Source organism: Parus major, chromosome 2 (assembly GCF_001522545.3).
Source record: "Parus major isolate Abel chromosome 2, Parus_major1.1, whole genome shotgun sequence".
NCBI lineage: Eukaryota > Metazoa > Chordata > Aves > Passeriformes > Paridae > Parus > Parus major.
The window spans coordinates 71,756,769-71,773,065 of record NC_031769.1 but is presented as its reverse complement, the minus strand read 5'-3'; the positions used below and the strand labels follow the sequence as shown (position 1 = coordinate 71,773,065).

The window sequence follows — 16,297 nt, the reverse complement described above, 5'->3', positions numbered from 1 at the left end:
GATGTATTCTGCTTTGATTTTACTCTTTTTTTTGACAGAGAAGAGTGGGTGACATCAATATATTTTCTTTTGACCTTTTAGAGATGTATGGTTGCATGTTCAGTTTGGTGATGATTTAAAATGTAAATAAAATTTCTTTAAAAAGTGCTTCATTTTTACTGTTTCAAAGTGCACATTTTTAATTTCTTGAAATTGCCCTCATTCCTTTCTGTCCAAACACTATTTGCCGTAATAGTCTAAATGCAAAAGAGGTTTATGCTACTCTTTCCTTGTACTCAAAGAAATACTTCAAGGTGGTCATTGACTTATTAATCTTGTCTCATAGTCAGCTGTTCAAGCAGGTTAGGAGCTGCACTCTGTAGACTCAGAAGGTGGAGTTTAATACTGAAACAAAGGGTTCTGGTATGGTCTGGAAAAGTAAGACCAACTTTTCTGATTCAAAGGAACTCAGTGCACTGTGCGGAAATGTTCTGACCCTGCTAGAAGAAATTATCTCTGTGCAAACACCAATTTTTCATAGAGGTCTTTTTCTCAAAGGAATCTAATTTCCCACATTTTGTCCCAGCCAGGGCAGAAGTTAAACTGAGACTGCTTTAAGCATGTGGTTTTCTGTGCAGCGCTGCCCTCTACTGATTTCCTTGATAATTAGTAAGACTGTACTACCTAGTCGAAAGGTAGCATCCTTAATGTCAAGAAGAATGAAGCAAAAAGAAAAACAAAAAATTAAGGTACAGCTCATTTTTTCCTGCTTTTTATTTTTACGATAACTGGAACTTTTAGGTGTAAAGAAAGACTTGTTATTCTGGGTCAGTGTGTCTGCTGAACATTATGATAAACATCTAATTTGATTTTTCTTCTAAGAGGAGCAAAGATCTTTAGAGAATAATTTATTTTTTCCGAGCAACCGATAAATATTCTATATGCAATCTCTTTTCAATCCATTTCTGATCCCATCATTTAATCAGTAAAATGTCAACTTCTTGTTCTTGTCAAACAATAGAAAATGGTTTTCTTTCTAGTTATCTTGGAAGCTTCTCCTAAGATGGGGAATTCATGTGCTAAACATACTAATGCCAAACATTTCTGAGAACCTGCTTTTTTTCCCCATTTTTCAAATCAGTGGATCTGAGTGGAGGGTATAAGTATTTTTTTATTTGTATGGTTTGAGGGATATGTGGTGGTAGCGTAGAACCATTGCAGTCTCTCCTTGCAGTAAGGAATTTGATATCAGAATCCTGCAACAGTTCCAGGTAAATGAATAATTTCTGTATGAAAAACATTATTCTCTCGAGCACAGTAACAACTGGAAAAAATTTATCTCTTGAAGTCCTTTTGAATGCAAAATATTCTATTTAGATTCTTCAGGTGTAGTGTGAAATAAGCCTTGCTGGGATCAATAGCACGGATTTGTTACTGATGATGCCAATTTAAATGTTTCTATAGCAATTGCCATGGCAATGTTTTTAATTAGTGCAGCACAGTCACTCATAAGCATGACATGAAGAAAAGCTAACCTTCAGCAACTTGATAACGTACACCACATTAGTCTGTTTCATTCGTTAACAGTGAGGCAAAATTTGTGTTCTAAAAGAAGATCTGGTGCTAAATAGCTAAAAATAGCAGTTAACTGCAGGAGCAGTGCTTCATACTACACTCTGATCTCTAAATAAGAAAGGTGTAACTAATGTTCAGGATGATCCAAACAATCTGTATAACTGTGTATTTTAACAGCATATAGCAAATATAAATCTTGTGTAGCCTGCATGCATGGAATCAGGCTCATTGGCTTTGTCAGCCTTTTTTTGAGAACAAAATATCTGAATGCAACTTTAATCTACCTAGACTGAGCACTAAGAATGGTGAAACTGTAGCAACAAAAGGCTGTGCTATAAACAGCACACTGCCACCCATAATACCAAGATTTAGGAAGAGGCTGGATCTGCGCCACTGTAGGTTCAGTTTTATCACTTCCCCAACTAATTAAAGGTATCCCAGGATGCATACACATGCTTCCCTCTGGCTGAAGCACTCAAATATTGTCTGAGTGCAGTCATACTGCAGACATGAATATACTCTCTGGATGTACAACTTCCTAAAAACAGCATTCATTTTTAGTATTCTTCTGCCCAAAAGCATTTTTTTTTCTTCCCTCTTCCCTACTCATGGGGTTTGGGCTAAGGATGAAAAGATTAGAAGTAAACAACCAATATGCATATGGACTAAACTTGGGGTAATCAAATTATTTCTAGGAGAAATTATTTCTAGGAGAGCTCAAGAAATTTTTGAGGGATCCTCAAAGCTTAAGGGACAGCTTTTTTGACTGATGAACACCCATTCTTCGAGTTTAAGTACTCAGAACTTCTTCAGGCACAGAAACATGGACCACACTAAAGAAACACTTTCCCACTCAGCAGCTCCCACTGCAAACCTTTCAGAATAGATATTCAGAACTGGTTTGTGCCTATTGGGTTGCTTATCTATTCAGCACTGCATACAGTGACGATAAGCTCATTTGAAAATTTTTGCCAGGAAACAGCTGAAGGCAATTCTTTATTTCTGGGACACCAGTGCAGGTTCCCTTAGTTACATAACTCCAGGAGACATACTAATAAAAATAATAGGGAATTTGAACTAATAGTCATGTGTATTGGAATGTCTGTTGAGTTAATGTCTTTAGGCAAACAAATCTATGGTTTGTAGGTGCATTAGGAAAAACATTTCTCTTGCTGTGACAAGAGAGAGTTAGCATTTATTTTAGAGTTTTTCCAGACTCTTGGGCATCTGCATTGGAGATACAGGTCCAAATTCACCTCATTACAGCCTGAGTCACCCTCTCAATAGCACTCACAGTAAGCAACTCAAACCCTTGGGTGGGTGGATCTGGCAAGAGAATGTGTTGATTCATATTTGGACAATCAACACTGGCAGAATTGCGCAGAGGCAGAGCTGTAGTTTAAAGCAGTGAAAATACCATCTTCCCTTCTCTGGACCAAGTATCTTCTGAGGAGCAAATGAAAACAGTTTCTAGACTGTTTGTCCTCCAACCATCCTTCTATTAGCTAGTGAATGAAGCCTGCAGCACTCCCAAACCATCATGAAAAAAGGTATTTCAATTCTTAGCAATGGTATCAAATTAAGTTAAAAGAGACTTTTAAAATATCTGCTTCTGAGACAGCAGGCCACTGGATTACACATGTGAAATGTGCATTTTCTCATTGGGAGAGAGAAAAAAAAACAAAAAACCCCAAAAAAACAAAAAACTTTTTTCTCCAATAATGAATATTTTTACAGGATCTCCTTTTCATCAACATGAGGGGCACAAGGAAATACAGCACTTGTAAACCCTTAAAGCAGGGACTTTTGAAGATCTTTCTTTGATCTTTAGTACTGATTTTTCTCCACAGGGAACACATTTCACTCTTATCATATAATGAAGCTGCATTATAAGTTTTTATGCCACACCTTATTTACAACTGCAACACATTCATCACATTCATGGTTTTAAAGAATAGCCTTTAGAAACATGAGGAAAAATAAGTGCTATCATCAAAGCATAATTTTTCTCTTTTCCTTCCCTTTAAGACTGTTTTGTCACTCATAGCCTGATCATCTGTATTTTGACATTGATACTCTGCAGGTACCAAAATTAAGGCACTTATTATTGTTGGGTTTTTTGGGGTTGGGTTTTTTTTTGGTTTGCTTGTTTGTTTGGTTGGTTTTTTTTCATAAGCAGCATAGCTTTCTATCTGCCAGATACAAACCCAAACCGCATCTGGAGTTATAGGCCCCTATTTTCCAGACATATTGATTTTCATTATTCTCTCTGCAAGAAACAGATGAGATTCACCTATGGCAGCACTGTTAATGACAGGATTACCAGTTCTCCTGATAACTGGGACTACACACTTTCTCTAAATTTCTTTTTCTTGCTGCCTCATTATGTATCAGTCTACTCTGGTCACACATCAAGCTTCTAACAAAGCGTTCTGAGATTCTACATCTGGTGCCTCCCATCTCTGCATGTCTCCTGAGCATGGCATATACCACAATGAGAGCTTGCTAAACTTTCTGACTCTACAGCTTGTATAATGGCCAAAGAGATTGTTACAAGCTGGAATCTCTCAGAATAAGGACATCTTCAAGCTAGTATCTCAAGGTCTTTTAAAAAACTTAAATCTCTGCCATCCTTTTTTTTTTGCTCATGTACATCTGACTCATAAGAAATCTTGTTCCTACAGAGAAGTACTTAATTACTGCCTACAAGGGATTATACATTCACTTCTCTGGACTGGAAAAACTGAGTTGCTGACCAATTAAAGGTGGTTAGCAAATTCAGAATGTAATTGTAGCCCATTGTCGCTGCTTCCTTCCTCATGGAATTGAACAGCTGCTGAATGCTGTCATTCATTAGAGATCAACCTCCTTTATGTCCTTCTTCTGTCTCCAACAGGATCACAAAATATAGAAAAGTTTTATTCTCAGAGTTGATCAGGAGTATTGAAAGCATAGGAATTTGTAAACAGAAATAATGTATAAACTTAACATATTTTTTTTGCTATTAATTTATCTCAGGTAATCTGAAAGGAGTCTGATGCAGCTGAAGTTTCATCCTATATTTCCATAATAAATGCTTTAAAAAAACCTAAAAATTATAATTCTCTCACTTGAAAGAATAAGATAGATCTCAGAAATATAAATTTTGATAACTTTCCTTTTTCTTATTCTAGGTCTAAATCTCTTTTTAAAATTAAAAACATTCCCCCAACAAAAAACCAAAAATTTTTTCACTCTAATGTCATTTTAATGAAAGACAAACATGAATAATTTCAAAATGAAACATGAATAAATTCAAAATAAAGTAGTGCTAGTTTTGTCAGTAACCTGACGGTATAAATAATGGTATCTTCAACAAGCAGACGTGCATGATAACCTTTAAATGTGGAGAAGCATATAATAGTTTTTCTTCTGTATGTTTTCTTAGTCTACATAAGGTAGCGGTCCCCCATAGATTCTCTTTGCCATGACTTTCTCAAGATTTTCTTTGAAAGCATGTGTCTCAGAGAAACAATATTCTGCAAGGAGACTCATATTTACCAATTTTGTGAAAAGAGCAAACCCTTTTTGTTTGTTTTTGAACATTGTGAGTGACATCTTCATTAGACAACAAATACAGCCATTGGAAGTCACAAAAAACAGTTATTCCCTCTCCACTCTTTTTGCCACTGATGAATGTATGGACTTAAATCAATTTCTCCCTCAGCTTAAGATGGAAAGCTCTGGGACTGCCTGCTTAAACATTTCTTGTATGGAAGCTGTGCCAGACTTTTGATCGCATCTGTAGCCCTCCTCTGAATCTCTTCTATTTACTTTTTTTTTTTTTTTTGATATATCTCTTGAGTTTGGCAATCATAATTTGTTGCTTCATGCATTTATAAACAGCAGCTTAATTGCTTTCTCTGCTTAATTTCATCATGATATATGGCATAGCATATTTTTATTGACCCCACAGCCCTGGGCTAAAGTTTTCCTGTATAATCTCTTGTCACATTATGGTGTCATTCCCCAACAGCAGTAGTATGAATTTATTATTTTAAGTGTATAGTCTGGGTTTTTTCACATGTGCATGATTTCACATAGTTTGATAAGAATTTCATCATATATCATTTGGCTGTCCACTCACTGTATCACATAGACTTCAAATGTAGGTATGGCAAACTACTGTAGCTATTAGACCACGGTAAAGTAGACTGGTTTGCACAGCAAGGCTCAAATCCCTATGGATAAACTTTCTTCTCTTGCCTGCCTCAGTCCAAAATGGGTCTACCATGTCCATGACATTTATGAGATTTCATGATGGGAATTTTCTGGGAGAGCTTGGTATAAGCTAAAATAATGTTAGGGTCTGTAATTACAGTGAAAAGTTATGGGCGAAGTACATCACAAATTTTCAGAGTTGAAGTATGTTAGTATAACCATAGTCATAAGATTCCTCTGCACACCCACTTGCCTTTATTATATATTCTGTGTTGTGGTGGTTTATCCCCAGGAGGAAACCAAGCCTCACACAGCCATTCCCTCACTATATGATAGAGCAGGGGAGAGATCCAGAAGTGGAAAAGTGGGAAAACTTGTGGGTTGAGATAAAAACAGTTGAATAGGTAAAACAAAACTACACACAAAATCAAAGAAAAACAAGGAATTCATTTGCTGTTTCCCATGGGCAGGCAGGTGCTCAGCCATCTCTAGGAGAGCAATCTCCATCTCATCACATTCAGTGGTTACTTGGGAAGACAAACTACTTTACACTGAAGATACATTTTTTTCCTTTTTCTCTGCCCAGGTTTGTATCCTGAGCATGATGCCATATGATCTGGAATATCCCTTGGGTCAGTTGAGGTCAGCTGTTCCAGCTGTGACCCTTCCCAGCTTCTTGCACACCTCCAGCCTGCTCACTGGTGGGGTGCTGTGAGAAACAGAAAAGGCCTTGGCCCTGTATAAGCCCTGCTCAGCAGTAATGAAAATATTTCTGCATTATCAGTGCTGTTTCCACCACAAATCCAAAACACAGCCACATACTAGCCACTATGAAGAAAATTAACTTTATCCCAGCACATGCTGAATGTAATTTGCAACGTTTTTCACCTTTATATTCAAACCTGTTTTCAGTTTATTTATGGGTATGTGCAGTACTGGCTCTAGTACAGATCCCTGTGGAACACCAAAACAGACACTTCAATGTCAAAACTCATTATTTACTTCTCCCTGACAGTTTCTGTCATTTAATCAATTAAATTAATTCTTTATTTTATTATTCTTCTATTATTTGTTAAATTTAAATAATTTTAATTAAAATTATTGTTGTATTTTATAAAAATTACTGATCTATCATATCACAATGTATATATATATATATATAATTGATATAATTATATATCAATTACTGATATATTCAGGGACCTTCAGCTCTAGCTCATGGGTGCTTAAGATCATATGGTGAGTTGCCCTGTGAAAAGCCTTCTAGAAGCAGAACTATATAATATCAAAGAGATCAAAACTACTTTCAGGGAACTTGAATAGGTCTGTGTGGCAGCACTTCCCTATTGAAGAGCTACCCTGACTTTTCCCCAGTACCCCATGTGTCTAACTATTGTGTTCTGTATAAGTATTGTTAACAGTTTCACTCATTTGTGCCTCAGTTTCAGTTTGGGTTTCAGTTTTACTAGGAACAAGTTGCAGGAACAGTTTTTTAAAACTTAGTATTGCTTTTGATACCTTGAAACCCTCAAGCAACAAGGAAATTCAATTGAAAAGTTAGAGAAAATAATGAATATTTCAGCTGTTTCAACACTGAGATATTTAGGATTCTTGGTAGTATATGTGAAGTGGCTTGAAATCCCACTGTACTGAAATGAGATCCTCTGCTGAGTCCCTGGTCAAATAAATAAATAAACAAATAAACAACCTGATCTGGCATTGATTCCTTTAGGGTTTATAACTCCTTCTCTTTTTTTCCTGGGAACTGTGACAAATGAATCACAGAGCACTGTGTAGCCACAAGCACAGCACTGACGGTGAAGTGTTGCATGGAACTTCCCAAAGTAGTTTTTGGTCATAGCAGTTTCTTTAAATGCTTCCCCATTCTCTGATGAAATGACAGAAAGGATATCACACTGATCCATAGCTCTGCCCATTAGGTATATATGCTTTTTTAGTGCATCCCTGTTCTGCAATTTGCTCCCTAAGGGTTTAATATCTATACTCTCTCCCAAGGGCTAACATCTTGGATGTGGCCCTCTGGTGTTTGAAAGTCCTGCAGAGAAGCTCACTAAGAACAATGAGCAGTAGCTCAGAGTTTGGTTTTAATGTCCAATTTCATAACGAAAATTTGATTATAGTTTTCCCCAATGAGGTTTTAAGATCTCCTGTAATATTTCCTGATTTTGCCTTCCTCAATTTTATACAATTAGTGAAGATTTTATGTGTTTATAAGCATATTTATTTCTTAGTCCCGTGGCAGGAAATTTCAAACCCACCTGAAACTGCATCTAAATGTAGAGAAATATATCACCTGCTATGTCTTTAAGAACTGTTTTGCTATTTCTTTCTTTTGTTTCTATCTACCAGAGAAGGAAATAACTAGTTTATGTCTCTAAAAATACAAGTCAGCTTTAAAATGTCATGTGACATTTTTTCTTTAGTAATGCCTGAACCAGAATTGAGAGCTTAATAATCTATATCTCTGCAAGAACTCCCAGAATATTCAGGTCTTCATGTGATTTATTTGTATTAATTCAAAACACACAAAGTACTTCTCAGACAGCGTTTCAGAATTGCTTCCTGTATTTTCCTTGTCCTTTAGACTTAAAGTGAGTAAAAAGCAAAATTATAACTGCATGAAACTATGTATATGGTTCCAGTTTCAGACTGAAAAAAGAGTAGAAATAAGATTGAAAAAAGTTTTTATAGCAAAGCATTTGCTTTATGGTTTCTGGTCTAGTACTTTTGGTCTAACATTTAAATGGCAGTGTATAGTCTGGCTTTAAAACACTTTTTCATAAGCTGAAATGCCTGTGATTGTCTCCCTTCCTTCTTGCATTCCTAAAAAATCAAGGGAAAAGGATATATGAGGAGATATACCTTTGTTTGAGTTTCATATAGCTAAGACAAGTAATAAATTTGTGACTTCAAAGAAAACAAATTAACTCAAGCATATAACAAGAAGGTGCATAGATGACCTATACATAAGGATGTGACATGCTCTGGGCTTTAATCTTTTCTTGGTTTAAATAGGAATAGATATGTCATGTGAAACAAACTTACACCTTGTGCAAATGAACTTCTTCCTTCTTTTTACCTTTTTTGGTCTTCAGTCTTTATTACAGCCAAATTTTGCTGTCTTGTTTTAGTAGTATGTCTGGGAGTATGCAGCATCACTTAGTGTAACAGCCTAATTTCTACTTTCAATAAGGCCTGTTAAATTGCCTTGTTTTTCCTAACTCTGAAACACTGCCATTATATGCACTATCCACAGGCAGTTCTTCATGGGAAAGATGTACCTTCATCTAAATCTCATTACTGCAGTGTTGGTTATAAAATAAACATTTTATAGTAACTGTTACTAATAAATAGAATGAATAATAATGACCCAGCATATCAAATGCAATTGTCCTATTGCAGTTTTGGGTGCTGAGAAAAGAAAACACACTGCAATGGTATAATAAAAATGAACATCAATACATACTAATTCTAAGTTAGTTGATGATATAAATCCAGCTAATTTTATAATTGTATAGCTCAACATCTTAATGAATGTTAAGGAATGGCTATTTTTAGCGATAGAAAGTGCTAAACAAAACCTGTAAATCCATTCATTTATATGTGCCTGCCTAACATCAATATTTTTTATAAAGGCAATAAGAAAGCAAGAGGAAGGGGTTTTGAGTGAAATAAACTGCCTTCTAGCTGGCTCTGCTGAAGTTATTGAATAGTGCTACTGAATTTTGCAAAAGCCTTTTTTTTTCTCAAAAAATTTATTTCCAGTTGTCTCGGAGCAGCCTACAGGGATACTTGAAGACAATTAAACCTGTTATGGAGTTATGACTAAATACTAATGTAGATGAACTGTGTTTGCTTCCAGTACTTGGGAAAACAAAATCCAAATCCAGAATTAAATGCAACAATATCTATAAAGCCAACAAAGATTACTAATCTTACATTAGAGAAAGATCTTAAACCACAGAAATTTAACTTCTGTCAGGAGTCACTATTTTGTATTTGATGCATTTCAAGTTTTACTCTTTCCTACCTTTCCCACTTTATAAAAAATATTTTGCAGGATTTTTTTTAATTCTAATCATGTTACATTTCTTTTTCTTCTTCAATGATATGTTCAAAAATATCCCAAAACCAATGCATATAAATCTGTGGATTTTTAACTAGGTTGCATTTATAATGGAAATTCTAAAAGAAGAACCCAAGTGACCATTCATTTCATTTTTCAGTCACAGTTATAAACTAAGTAATAATAGTGTAAGAGTAAAATTTGTTCCTTTCTGCTCACTTTTTCAGAGGGCAAGTTAGATTAAGTGCTTTCATCAATCATCTCTTTATTGTTCTCTATTTTGTATTAACAACACTGCTAAAATAAGGAGCAATCCATCAGAGTTTCATGTTCCAGTTTTTTAGGTACTTGATAGACTAATGTTTAACATATTTCAAAAATATTCTAACTAGTGTTATCTTGGAAATGCATGTATATTTTATAAAATGGACATCCACCATATATTTGCATTTTGCAATAAGCTGATAAAAGCTTGTTTTATTGACTTCGTTAATCATTTCTAAGCAAGATCTGGAGGAAAAATAGTGCTCTGTGGAGATTTTTTTGGTGTTAAGGACATGATGAGTTTTCTTAATATTGAATACTAGATATCTGTTATCCAAAAGAGGGAGCCATAACATTATACTATACCTTTGCACTTTTTGAGACAGTGAAGCTGCATAAATTCCTTTATTCCTTTTTCTTAAGGATTATGCTTGCTCTGAGGTTTCTTTTGTTTGTTTGTTTACTATTAGTAAGTATAACCCAGAACTAGATAATACACATTAATAATCTTATTGGATCTGAGTGAAATGGTTACACTAAAGACAAATACGCTTTAGCAAATACCCTGTCATGAGAAAAAATAGTTGGAAAAAAGTTTTCTTGCTCTTAATTCCACCTACATGCACTTTTTTCAATTTTGAGAAAAGAGTGTAGTGTCTTTTTATTTAATTCACATTTTTTGAAATGAAAAATATATATAAATATAAAATGTAAGTGCCTAAGGTATTTTCTAAACATACTTTGATTGCATGTCTCTGTAAAAACTGAGACTAATACAAACACCACTTTTAATAACTGATGAGACTTCCACTTATTAAACACTTGCTTAGAGGAACACAGTACTTATAAAGGCATTGCTGATATTTTGGAAAACATGGACTAGATTGCCTTCATATCTGAAAGGTCAGTGGACAAGAATATATCTGAAAGAGCAGAATGGAAAAGCACAGAGTGATCAATAACGTGTTTTATTTTCACAATTCCTTTACAGCATTTTCTTTTCATAAGTTCCATGTGCCACATTGGAATTCCAGCGCAGCCTTGTAACCCTTTGTGAGGAAAGACTTTTGGCATTCTCAGCATCAGAGAAGTATTGATAGTTGTTTCATCCCTTTGTAATATTTTTTAACTAAAGTATAAGTTTGATTTTCCATGAGAAAAGACATGCCAGGTTAAAATTTAGGAGATGGAAGTCCAAGTACAAATTCTGTGGTTGAAAGCAACATATACAAAAATATGTTATCCCTTGTATGGAATGTGATTTTTTCTATTATTTTTCTCCTTTTTCCTAAGTAAAATTAAACACCATAGAATAATGTGTTATGTAATTTAAACCACTATGTCCCTTAGTTCTTTTTTTGTTTGTTTGTTGGTTTTTAGTCTTTCATGAAATGAATGCTGAATAAAAGAGGAAGGCGAGTACTGGGAAGGGAAAGAGCAAGCTAGAAGATGAGGAAAGCACTGAGAAGATGAGGAAAAAAGCCAGGATACAAACGCTTGAGAACAAAGGTGTAGGATAGAAGAATTAGTGTTCTTCAGAGAAGCATATAAAGTTAAACATTCCATTCATAGTATCTATTTGCCAGATGAAGCATGGCTCTCTGTTAGAAACACTTTCCAATTACCCAGCTCAAGCAACATGGATCTGATGTTTTTAGAGCTGGAAACTATCAGCAGGTCCACAAATTAAACTAGTTTTATAGATGCTCAGGAATTCTGAAAACAGTCTGTTTTACACTGGATCTATTGTTTCATGTATTACAAGATTTTTCTTACTGGAAATATTTATAATAGCAATACTCTCTCCATGCATTTTAATAGCCTCTGCTACTTTCTGTGAAACTTTAAAGATAGCATTTGTCTGGGAATAAGCATCATTCACACAAACTTGTATTTACCACAGGGGTATCTGATGTCACTTAACAATTTCTCCTGCAATAAAATGGATAAGTTTTCGGAAAACTTCTATGCTATTGAGCTTATGGTAAGCTCTAAAAGTGACTTCACTGCAAAGCAGACAAGTAGGACTGCACATTTTCTCAAGAAAAGTAAATGACTAGATAAAGCATGATGGAATAAACATTCCACATAAAAATAGCTTAGCTGAACAAATCATCTAGGTAGTTTCATCTCCATTCCAAAATTCATTAGACAGTTTCTACTTATCTCATATCTTCTTATGACAAAAAGTCAATCCAGCCTATGATGCACCTTGATGTAATAGCTTGTGACTTGACCTCCAGGTAATTTGCTCCAGCAACGTACATGAACTCAAAACTTACAAAAATGAGAATTTATTCATCTTCATCAAGTTATTATTTGTTAAGGAGTTTTCACCATAATTTACTCTCATTACCAGTATTTTTTTCAAATTTCCTATGAAAGGAAAATTCTTTAGTTGGTATATTTTAAAATTTCAGTCAATCTTTTCAGTTCTCCTATTGAAATTTAATGAGCTTTTATTATATTGCTTCACAATATGAAAACAGCTTTCCACTTTTTCATGTCTATTGTGACATGAAATGTTCTAGTAATTAGTATGAAATAATAAAATCACTTCAATTATTGAATACATTGTATCTAATACAAATTTAAATACTTCATTTTCATTTCCATGTTGAACCCCCCTCCCACTTGTATCATAATGAAAGTCAGTAATCTTGCAGAGCAGCTAATTTCATACCATAAAAAAATATGTATTAGCTGCCATTAAGTCATCATAAAAGAAATTATGAATTTGAGGTTAAACATATTTCATGTCTTGAGCCTTCCCTTTTTGTCTTGAATACATATGAAAATACTTTTGTTAAAACCAGCTTGCATGTGCTGAAATTATAAAAGAAAATACATTGAAAAATATATTTTGCATGAAATTTTCCTCATTTGGATGTGATCACTGCAAGTGTAATTAAAATAAAAGTGCTAACTCTAGACATATTTTTGCTTTTTGTTTTCCCTGTTGGCATTTGAAAATATGTTAATGTTTACTCCAATTATGTTCAATGAAGTTCTTTTATGTATCATCAGACCTAGTTTTAATATTTCATAACCAAGTCAATAACATTCATACTTTCAATTTATTGTCTTGTTTTAATTATACAAGTCCTCTGTCATACAATGAACTGAGATTACTTAACTATTATCTGATTCTATTGCAGGTTTTATCTACACCTACACTAAAAGTGGCCTTAATAAGAACTGAGGTAGTGACTTGATAATCGGAATTCCCAATTTATAGTGATTTTTCTATGATGTATAAAATTATAATTTTACATTCTCTTTCTTAAAGACAATTCTGTATTTTTTTAACATATTTATTTCAGTATGTCTCTATTTTGGTATGCATTTAAGTTTAAGTGTGGTCAAATGTTCTTTATTTCCATTATTTGTTGCTTCATCACTTACACAGGACACTATTTCAGTAACCAATTAATCTTTGTAAGGGTGTTTTGGTTTTCCTTCTTACCTACATGTACTGCATTTGCTCTGCCCATGTGCCATAATATTGTTCATATTTTTCTCTCGTTTAGTATTTGCAGGACATTTCAGAACTTTCTTCCAAGATAAGTCAGTAAAAGCATTCTGCCAACTACAGTGGCTTGCAGTTAAGTTTCTGTTGCATTTCTGTAGTTTTTCCACTTTGCCTCAGCCTCTATCTTTTAATGAATTTTTTTTCAGTAACATATACATTCTAATACCTTCTAAAGTCATGACTTCTTCAACACATTGCTAATGTATACATTTGAATCTGAATTTTTAAACCAAAAATTTTAGCCATGTGTCTAATTTGTCTTTGTCTATTGTTCTTGTTATGTGGTACTCATGTATAGAAATTTTTTCAATCTATTATTCTATTTTAATAAAGGAATTTACTACTTCTATAACCACCATGTTCACAATATTATACTGATTTCAAGTTATACTAAAATTATATTTCAATCTCATTTTGGTAGCAGAACAAGATAATTTCCCTTTCCCTCCCAGCTGATGGAGAAAGAAATCTCTTTATATTACCAGTGTTTTCATCTAACATTATCCTCTGCTGTATCAGAAATCACTATCTGTTGGCATTTTGCAATCCTGTTTTGTCTGACATTTACCTTGAAAGTAACATGGATTTGATTCCACTTGTTTGCTTGAATACCGATTACTTCTGCGCAAAAGAGAATACATTTAAAAAAAATAGATCCAAATAGTTTTGTTCACATAATATATTCTAATTGGCTTTGTCATTTACTGTCATCTATCAATTCACATTTTATAACATGGACATTATTTAAACAGTGTGGATTCTGTGCACACACCAATCCCTATGCAGGGGGAAGGATGTGAAGAGACTGGAAAGGAAAAATTTTTAATAGCTTAGCATTAGTCCTGATTGTGCAACAGTTGACCATGTCCATCCTATGACTATTGCCCAGCTTGTGGAGCCTGGTGAGGGTCAGGAACCTCAGGCACTCTGAACAAGCTGGTGCTCGGCTGTGCAGTGCATTCTGCCCTTTCTATCCCTTTGCTGCTCTCAAGTCCTCTGCTTGGCTTTTTAATGACTGTGACAATATTTCCTCTCTTTATAAAGATTGGATCTAAATGTTACTGATGTCCATGGGAATATTCAGCTAGACCATGATGAGCTTACCATCAGAACTGTGTGCACTTCTGTTGTTTACCTGAAGCTTATACTTGATTGCTGTCATAGAACACTTTGAAATACTTTGTTGTAATTACTGACTGGTAATTGGCAATTTCTGAGGGGCACCACAGGAATACTAATTTGTCTGGTCTCTAATAAACCAACTGTATTGTTTCAGATCCATGAGAAAGAACTATACTGTTACAATGAATGTTATGTCCTCATAATTATTTTTATAATTTTCTCATGTTCTAGTATTTCTTGCTTCAAGATTTACATTCAGTATGTAGTCTGAGTTCAATCAAAAATGAGTTGTTCAAGCCAGTGCATATTTTTTTCAGAGCAATAAGCTATGACTGTTTACATTCTCCCTGTATATTGTACATTGCACCTGTAAATTAACAGGACTTCAAATTCAAATATAAAATTATTTGGTTACACTTATCAAAGATGGAGTCAAAGGCAAAACATGAACTTAAAAAATGCAGGATCACATCCATGCAAAGTTTTGAACTTGTTAGTAGATAATATTAAAACCAGAAGGGTTCAAATGCCCTTTAAAACTACAATGTCTGTGCCTTGCTGATTATTCTTTTGTCCTTTGGATTTCTTAGTGATATCAATATCCCAACAAAGTATGAATAAAAATTCTCCACTACCTGTTCTTTTATAATCTCTCCCTTTTTTTGCAGCCTATGATCTCACCAAAACAAGGTTACTAGGCCACATATATATATTTTTTTATAAACCTCTAATCTGTTGAAAATGCAGTAGACACATGGTTCTAAATTGTTCCTTTTTACAATTACTACAGATTACAGATACTATAAATATTTTCCATGGGGAAAGTGCAATTCTGTATGACAAATTTCAAACTCTTTGTAATTTGACTACAGATTTTTGTGCAGTTTTCTTAGAAACAGGCTCCTGAGAAGTTTGCAGAACTTACAGGGTAAGAACAACCCACTTAAACCAGTGAATCCAGAGACATCTAGATACTGCTGTGTTGTTTTATTAGACCTGGGTTCAGTGTCTAATATATGAATAATAATTGACTTTAAGAAATAGGTATTATTTTCCATGTCAGGGAATGCAGAAATATTAACAATATTTCTAGTAGTTATTAGTTATAATTTTTGCCAAGTAGTCAGTGTCCTTGGGAATGAATGTGATAGAGGAGGATATAACTCTCCTTATTAATGACTGCTCCAATAGGACAGAAAGATATGGATATCCAGTGACATGGGTGCATGTACCTAGGCCAGGTGGGATCCTATGCTTAGCCCAATCCTCCTCTTTCTCTGGAGTTCTCCTACTGATGGAGTACAGACATTAGTAATTACCCTCACCCTTCCAACTCTTTCCCATTATTCAATATCAATAAAGTGTTAAGACAAACATGATGGTGACATTAATTCTTTTGGACAACAGGTCAGGGAGACTTGGAGTAGGGGAAGCATCTCTTCTTGTACCTGATAAACCAGTTTGGTCTCCAGAACATGGGGAAAGGAATTTTTTGCTGATCATCTTTTAGTGGAAGGTTCCACCCTCTTTTTCCTCAC

At 34.4% G+C, this 16,297-nt stretch overlaps 1 protein-coding gene across 3 annotated transcripts in view; it reads right to left on the bottom strand.

Moving 5' to 3' along the window:
• CDH9 (cadherin 9) overlaps positions 1 to 16,297 on the bottom strand; it is a 98,205-nt gene that overhangs the window by 71,626 nt on the left and 10,282 nt on the right. Inside the window, exon 1 of one of the 3 annotated variants that reach the window (XM_015618159.3) lies at positions 14,206 to 14,515. The exons of the other annotated variants lie outside the window; for them this stretch is intronic. The gene's annotated coding sequence lies outside the window, so the exon portion shown is untranslated. Of the gene's footprint in view, positions 1 to 14,205; positions 14,516 to 16,297 lie in introns of those variants that run through there. 3 annotated transcript variants of the gene reach the window in all.